General features: G+C 37.8%; 1 pseudogene; it reads right to left on the bottom strand.

The window, feature by feature from the left end:
* Positions 1-535: 535 nt before the first annotated feature.
* Positions 536-5,606, bottom strand: LOC130860947 (olfactory receptor 958-like; annotated as a pseudogene).
* Between the last annotated feature and the right edge of the window lie 3,487 nt (positions 5,607-9,093).

The raw sequence follows: 9,093 nt of genomic DNA, 5'->3' as shown, positions 1-9,093 counted from the left end.
CCAACTGGAGAAGGATCACTGCCTGTCAGAGTTTGTTTCTCTGTGAGGATAAAGAGGGCCTAAAACCCTATGGCTTCTGGCATTATTCCTTTGCCTGCTCAGCCCCCTCAGAAGGCCTGGCCACACCACTGAATAAGCTATAGTAATTCACATGTACCCGCGCACACACACACACACCACATACCCACACACATACACACAATGTTCTTTACCACGGAGCACTCCAACTAAAGCCTTCAGAAGGAGATTCACTTTGTGGATACCCTGCTAAATTGAGATAAAATAATCATATCTGGTGACAGAGCTTGGTGATCTTTTCAAAAGAATATTCCAACGTGCCCACCCAATCACTTTTGGTGTTTTATGTCTGGGCTGCTTAATAGAATGATTGATACTGACAGAGGGAAGCTGAGCAACTTCTGAGGTAAACACAGATTGTTTTTATGAACAAGAATACTGACCACCTAGCTTCATGCCTAAGAACATTGGCCAGATAACCATCTCTAGTACCAGGACCAAAGGTACCAGCACATTTCTAGGCACTAGCATGGGTCACATTCAGGTGGGCCTGATGCAATAAGCAGGTCTCGCTGAGGTGCTGAGGATTTCTCCTTAAGGGGAGCTCACTGTGTTCCTGATGCCCATCTCTTCCCTGATTATCCTTGATCAATAGTTCAACTTTGGTCCCTGGGGGAACCTAGCCCATGTCAAAGTCCACTCTTAAACAATTATCAGCTTAGCCTCGAAAAAAACTGATTTCAAACTCAACTAGCTTCTATGACAGAGGTCAGAAAACTATGGCCTGTGGGGAATAGCTTGCCTGCTTCTTATTTGTGTAAATGAAATTTTACTGGAACAAGCCTTTCTTCTTTCATTAGTTCACATATTTTTCTAAGACTGTTTTCCTGCTATCATAGCAGAATTTTGTATTTGTGATAGAAATGAATGGTTCCCCGAAGCCTAAAATATTTACTACTGGACATTTAGAGAAAATGTTTGCTGATGCCTGGTCTATAAGATGGGGAAAATGTCACAGGTTTGGATCAGTTAGAATTGCTTCCCAGCTGTCTTTATGGCAAAAAATCCTTACAACTGTCATAGATAAGTTTTACAAAATTAATTTAATACACAAATGGGGAGGAAAATAAATCCGCTTTACCCACAAGTAAACTAGTGACCTCCTTCTGAAACAATCCAGTCCCCAGCCAGTTTCTTCAGGGCTCCTTGACATCTTTGTTTCTCAGAGTGTAGATTGTGGGATTCAGCATGGGGGTGACTAAATTGCCAAAGATTTGCACTGGGGTGACCAGCACTTCGCTCAAAGATGGCTGGGTATAGATGAGAGCACAGGGCCTGAAGAACAGTGTGACCACCGAGAGGTGGGAAACACAGGTAGACGCTGCCTTGCACCTCCCTTCAGCAGAGCACATCTTTAGGATTGCGAGGACGATGCGGATGTAGGAAGTAAGGATAAGGAGGAAACAGGTCACGGGCACGAGACCAATGTTGGTGAAGCTCACTGTCTCAATGATGAGGGCCACAGGCCAATGTGACAACAGGAAAGATGTCACAGAAGAAATAGTCTACCTCATTAGACCCACAGTATGGCAATTGGGAGGTTAGCATAGTGAGAACTGTGGCATGAAAAGAGCCAGTAAACCAGGTGCCAACAGCCTGCAGGGCACACACCTGTGGGTTCATGATGATGGTATACCACAGCAGCTGGCAGATGGCAGCAAATCTATCATAGGCCATCAACGTGTAGAGCAGACACTCTGTGCTGCCTAGGAAGTGGCAAAAAAAAAAGACCTGGGACATGCAGCCACTCAGGGAGATGACTTGGTTCTTCACCAGCAGGTTGGCCAACATCTTCAGGGTGCTCACAGAAGGGAAACCACTGTCCAGCACGGAGAGATTACAAAGAAAGAAATACATAGGAGTATAGAGGTGGGAATCAGACATCATGGTTACCAGGATGAGGAGATCTCCTAGCAGAGTGTAGAGGTAGAAGATCAAGAACACAACAAAGAGGACAGTTTCCTGCACCTCTGTGTAGGGGATGCCCAACAGGATGAACTCTTTCACCAAAGTGATTCCTTACCTCCATAAAAGTTAGATTTCATCCTGGGAAGGGAGGGAAAAGACAGTAAATTAATGACCCACAGCACCAAAATCCACCGCTTGCTACCAATAGGTTCATAAAAAGAAAGAGCATCATAGACTCTATTAATGCAAGGCTAATGCTGATTGTGACTGAGACTTCAGGAGCAGCATATACCCCAGAAGGAGGTGCAGTCTCTGGGGGGAGGATGGAATGCTGGCAACCTGACTGGTATCTGGACAGACATTATTTTATTATTATGAGATAGAGAAGAGCAAGTGACAAAGAGAGTGGAAGCATTGAGAACTGATGGAGGAAGGGAAAGACAGAGAAAGGAAAGGAAAACAAAATAGAGAAGAGAAAAGAAGAGGAAAAAATGAGACATTTATGGTTTACATAGAATTTTTAGAACCCGTTTTGAGTTAAGTCTTAATAGAGTCCCCTAAGTTAGGAATATATTTCCATTTCATAGATGATGAAGAAATTATGATTCAGAGAAATGAAGTAACTTGTTGAATTTCTCTTATACAACTCATGGCAGATGCAGAATTAGATCCCAAGCATTCTAAATCCATTATAACATAATAGGAAAAGGAGAACAATAACTATGTAAATGCATATAAGAGAAAATATTAATGTATTATCTAAACCGAGAGGACCTTAAAGACAATATACGAGTGCGGATAATTTTTGACTCACCTTGTAGCTCAATTGTTCATTTTTAAATTTAGATTTCTTCATAAATATCCTTGCCAAAAGTTGTCATTGAGTTCCTCCTTGACAATTCTTGTATTAACTCTGTACTTCTTGTCCATTTTCGTTCAACACTCCAGACAGTTATACAATGAGGGATGTTACTATTGCATTCCTTACTCTATTTCTGAGGGCACTTAAACGTTTCATGAACTTTCAAAGCATCTTTGAGAACACTGTGATCTGAAATTGAATTTTTTCATATGTAAAACTGTAAAGAGGTTTTCACACTGGTTTGTGCTGTTTAGTGCTGGAACCATTCTTTTTTGTTTATTTTTATGAAAACACAGATCCTTACATGTATACTTTATAAGTGTCTAGTTTCACAATTTTAGTATTCATCCATCACTCAAGCCTATCAAAACATCTCTCTGGATTTGGACTCTATACCTAAAATAGACTGTATTCTTTCCAACATGTCCTTCCTTTGATCATGAGGTCTCCTAGTGTCCACCTTTTCTTTTTCCTTTTTCCATTTCTTTTTGTTTTTTATAAATTTATTTAATTATTGGCTGCATTGGGTCTTTGTTGCTCTGCGTGGGCTTTCTCTAGTTGCGGCAAGCTGGAGCTACTCTCATTGTGGTGCGTGGGCTTCTTATTGCAGTGGCTTCACTTGTTGCGGAACACAGGTTCTAGACGTAGGGGCACACGGGCTCAGTAATTGGGGCACATGGGTTCAGTAGTTGTGGCTCACAGGCTCTAGCACTCAGCCTCAGTAGTTGTGGTGCACGGGCTTAGTTGCTCTATAGCATGTGGGATCTTCCCAGCCCAGGGATCGAACCCATGTACCCTATGTTGGCAGGTGGATTCTTAACCACTACGCTACCAGGGTCATTCCTCCACCTTTTCATCTTTGCCCTAATAGGACCATCAATTTTTTTTTTTTAATTTGGAATAAATTGGTAAAATAATCTGCTAAAATGGTAATAAATTTTTCTTTACTAAAATATTTGGATATATTATGTATCCTGTTCCTGATCTGAGTAGAGAAGACATGGATTGACTTGATAATTCTTTTGATTTAACTACATTTGAGGGTTCTAATTAGCACTGCACAAATGTACATATAAAAAACGTTTTTAGAACCTATGGATAAAGTCAATCACTGAAAAGAGACTATTTCATAAGATTCTGGAGAGGTTTTTTGTTTTTGATTTTTTCTTCAAAAGAGATTCAGAAATAACAAAGTCCATGACCTACCTGGAACAGGATATTTTCTGCTCATAAATCAACCATGTGAAATCCGATGAACTTCATTTAACATCCTAAACAGGTTTTTTTTTTTTTTTTTTTCACATATAAAGGGAAAGCAAGTTTTGAGTGTAAAATCAGGGCTACTGTGTGTAATGAATCAGAAAAACAGAGGATTAACTTTCGGGATCCAGCAGACCCACACCCTTGGGCTCTTTGGCTTTATTGCCTCAGGGAATAATAAGACATCTAAAATTTTTACAATAAAGTAGATCATAAGAGATCATTTAGGCCATGCCTTTTTAGATAACATATTTTGATATTTCTCATTGATATATTGGATAAAAAGAATACATTCTATTGATTCTATTGATCCATGAGTGGAAAGGGGAAAGGTTAATAAATCAGGAAAGAGAAATTATAACACACAATAAAAGAAAATTAGCAAAAGTTTAGACATTGAAAAAACCCTCATTCCTATAATGCTAAATTATTGTCTTAATTCAACATGGTGGAAGACAGTGCTATTCAATGAAATATGGAACTAAGTGAATTATAGAATGAAAATCTATTTTTTAAGGTAAATAATAGAATTGCTTTCTGTATCTATTGACTTTGAGGAGCCTCTGGACCAACCAACTGGTGATGTCCAAAGTGCAGCTGAACACATGACTCTGAAACTAAAGAGAAATTCAGGCCTAACACGTAACCAAAGCAGGGAAGATTACTCCTTGCATGTATGAACATGCAGACAAGTACAAAATATAGAACACAAGAGAGGAACTGGGAGCATGTGAGAAGTCTAGAGAATTCTGAGTCCCTCCTTCTCACTCCTTCCCCTCATCACTCCCCACATTATTTTCTGACTCAGATGTACTGTTAAAAATCAGTAAATTAAATAAATAACAATAACAAATACTTACTTAGCACTCACTCTGAGCTAGATGACACTATTATAAGCCTTTTATATATAATAACATAGTTTTTATCTTAACCACCATCTGTACCAGATACTATTATTATTCGCAATTTACAGAAGAGTAAACTGAATAATAGATTAAGTAATTTGTCATATTACTTAAGATTACCAGATAGTAATTTCTGGACCCCTCCCTCCCCACTCCCCAAAAAATAGAGATCTGGTGAGGTGTTTGCTAAGCGTGAGTCACAAGATTATAGTTGATCTATTTTAGGATACAATGATATAATTATTTCAGTACAGGTTTCATGTTGGTAAAAAAGAAGCCTCATACACTTGTATGGCTGAAGTTTCATAGGGTGAGCCAGACACTGAACTGGAGAGAGAAAAAATTATCAGGATGAGTGTTTACTCCGTGTATGATAATATTGACGTGAATACCAGAAAATGACACACAATGTTAGTCATTTGAATGACTCTTCGGGGATGAGAACACTGTAAATGTATTAAAATGGTGATTTTAAGTTTCTTTTCTCAAAGTTCATTAGAACAATTGTGCCAGGCGGCATTTAACAATCCAGGAGTCTAAGTCTTCATGTTCTAATGAGTAACCCTATGGCACAATTCCTTACCTGTAGACATAGCTTTATCATTATCAGACAAAAGAGGGCCATAGATCAGGCTTATATTGGAACTAATTCAGAATAAATCCTGTATGGTTAAATCTGGAAGGAAACAAAAAGATGATCTCAGTTTGTGTCTCAAATATTATGTGAAGAGATGAAGGTCAAGAGAGGAGAAATGTTGCCTATGTCTTCGTTCCAGATCAGAATTTAGGTCCAAGGTATGTTGTAGTTAATCTGAATCAGTTCTACCTAATCATTTGACATCATTTCCAACATCATGTAGGGGGGATGGAGAGGAAAATACACACACACACACACACACACAAATCCATTTTTATGGGAAAATCTCCAACGGTATTCTTGTGTTCTTAAAAGGGGTCACAATCATCAAAATGGTTAAGAATCACTACTTAAGAGATTAGACTAGAAAAATGATTCATAATATCTATGATTGAGCAAGTTAACACTAAAGTAAAACAAATACTTTTGCATTTATTTTCCATAAGAATAGAGTGAAAAATATGTTACTAGTCTACTTAGAGCAAATGGTGAGAAACGGTGGAGTAAGGAAGTTACACAGCAGAAAAGGTAGAGAGGAGGGAGACAGTGATCGGAAAAGATAAAAGGAGAGAGAGAGAGAAAGGAAACTATGTAATAGAAGTGTAGGCTTATACCGTCAAGTAAACAGTGTTCTGGTCCTAAGTCAAAGGCTTGTTTACACTCTTTGGTTCTTCTGGTACCACTTACGGATGATTTCTTGATCACCTTATCAGGAAAAGACTCTACAGACTGGCTTGATCCTAGGGTCTTTAGACTTGTGGTGTTCCTATGTTTCTACCCTTGAGTTGGTCAGGGTCTGTGTAAAAAACGCCCAAAGTAGACCTCATTGATTTACTGATCCTTTCTCTAGGCTCTAAAGGCTCCCTCAAGAACAGGTAGAAGAGGCTTAAGAAGAACTGTCATCAATAAGGGGCTAGATTCCCTGAATTCTCAGTCCCTAAGGTTTACCAGTAACATCATTTTCTCACTAATTCATTTGGAGACACTAATACTTTCTTTTTTGAATGGGACGTAACCAACCGGTCTTTGTATAGATGATGAAACTGTTGCGCAGGACCATTCTGGAATAGCTACCAGATATCATGGAAAACATTCATCTTATTATCTATGAAAAGTAAAGAGATAATGCTACTAAAAAGTTTTCATTCCTGACAGTTAACAAAAGTCTCAATGGTTGATTCTTCCTCAAAACAATTATAGGGTTTGTGATTGCTGCATGAGAGCCAGAGCATGAGGTTTTGGATTATGAAGTTCTGGGTTTAAATCCTGACAATACAATGACTGATGCAGAAGAACAAACAAGTAACATAAATTGTCTGATGATCACCAAATTTCTTTATGTATAAAATTGAGATGATAATACCTGTCATATTACACTTTTATACATTTTAAATGATACTGTGCATGCAAATCAGGTTTTGAAATGTAAAAATCTGTAAATATGAAGAATTAATACTATTTTGATTATTTTTCATTTAATTAGTACTATTAAAAGTAGCTGGAATAATTTCTTGAAGAGATCTAGATTATTGACATTTTTAATAACAGGTTTATTGACATATGATTCACATACCATAAAATCCATCCTTTCAAAGTATACAGTTCAAAGATTTTTAATAAATTTAGTTTTGCCAACAATACCACAATCCAATTTCAGAACCTTTCCATCATTTTATTTTTTAAAGCTCTTTATTGGAATTTAATTGCTTTACACTGTTGTGCCAGTTTTCACTGTACAACAAAGTGAATCAGCTGTATTTATACATATACCCCCATATCCCCTCCGTCCCACGACTCCCTCCCGCCCTCCCTATCCCAGCCCTCTAAGTCATCACCCATCATCAAGTTGTGTTATGCAGCAGCTTCCCACTAGCTAGCTATTTTACATTTGCTAGTGTATATATGTCGATGACACTCTCTCACTTCGTCCTAGCTTCCCCTTCGCCCTAGCTTCCCCTTCGCCCCCCACCCCATATCCTCAAGCCTGTTCTCTACATCTGCATCTTTATTCTTGCTATATCACTGGGTTCATCAGTACCATTTTTTTTAGATTCCATATATATGAGTTAACATACGGTATTTGTTTTTCTCTTTCTGGCTCACTTTGCTCTGTACGACAGACTCTAGGTCCATCCACCTCACTACAAATAACTTAATTTCATTCCTTTTTATGGTTGAGTAATATTCCATTGTATATATGTGTCACATCTTCAGACCCTTTCTATCACTATAGCAAGATCCCTCATGTCTCCTTGTAGTTACTGCTTCTTCCTATCCCTCACTCTAGGGCTCCATAATCTACTTTCCTGTCCTTATGGGCTTGCCTTTTCTGGACAGTTCATGTAAATACGAGCGTATACTATGTAGTCTTTTCCATCTGCCTTCTTTCATTTGGCATAATGTTTTCAAGGTTCATCTACATCATAACATCTATCAGAACTTCATTCCCTTTTATGGCCAAATAATAATCCACTGTATAGATATAGTACATTTTGTATCCATTCATTAGTTTATGGATATATGGTTATTTCCATTTTAGATTATTACTGATAGTGTTGTTATGAACACTTATATACAGGTTTCTGTGTGAACATATGTTTCCAAACCTCTCGTGTATACACCCAGAGGTGAAATGCTGGATCTAGACTATCAGCATTTCAACTTGAGTTATACAGAAACAGAAAAAAAAATTCTTGTAGACAACACATTTTTGTAGGTATTACATTATTTCAAATGTAAAACTAGATATGAACTCTTGCTTACAACCTTCCTGCACTAATAAAACAAAAATAACTTAAATGTGAAAAAATATATAAAACCTATAAAACTCTAACATTAATTTGATATAAAGGATTATGTTGTTTTATGTGAAATCAAATAATTGAGGCTTAATTTAATCAAAGAAATATATATTTGTGAGTTTTATGTTTTTTTATTTTTTTAAATTAATTAATTAATTTTATTGGCTGTGTTGGGTCTTCGTTGCTTTGTGCAGGCTTTCTTTTAGTTGCAATGAGTGGGGGCTACTCTTCATTGTGGTGCATGGGCTCCTCATTGCCATGGCTTCTCTTGTTGCCGAGCATGGGCTCTAGGCACGTGGGCTTCAGTAGTTGAAGCACATGGTCTCAATAGTTGTGGCTCACGGGCTCTAAAGCGCAGGCTCAATAGTTGTGGCACACAGGCTTGGTTGGTCCGCGGCATGTGGGATGTTCCCGGAGCAGGGATTGAACCCAAGTCCTCTGCATTGGCAGGCGGATTCTTAACCACTGAGCCACCTAGGAAGCCCATGAGTTTTATGTTTTATTTGTCAACTTGATTTTATAATTCAAGGTATAGTAAACCACTATTTGAATTATCCTTCTTATTCTTGTTGTAATCTTACTTCTTTTAAAAATGATCTTTTAACTTATCAATATATAATTTTTACTGACTAATTGATTAAA

Source organism: Hippopotamus amphibius, chromosome 9, assembly GCF_030028045.1.
Source record: "Hippopotamus amphibius kiboko isolate mHipAmp2 chromosome 9, mHipAmp2.hap2, whole genome shotgun sequence".
Classification (NCBI taxonomy): Eukaryota; Metazoa; Chordata; class Mammalia; order Artiodactyla; family Hippopotamidae; genus Hippopotamus; species Hippopotamus amphibius.
Note: the sequence above shows the minus strand (reverse complement) of the source record. Positions and strands in the feature narration are given on the sequence as shown.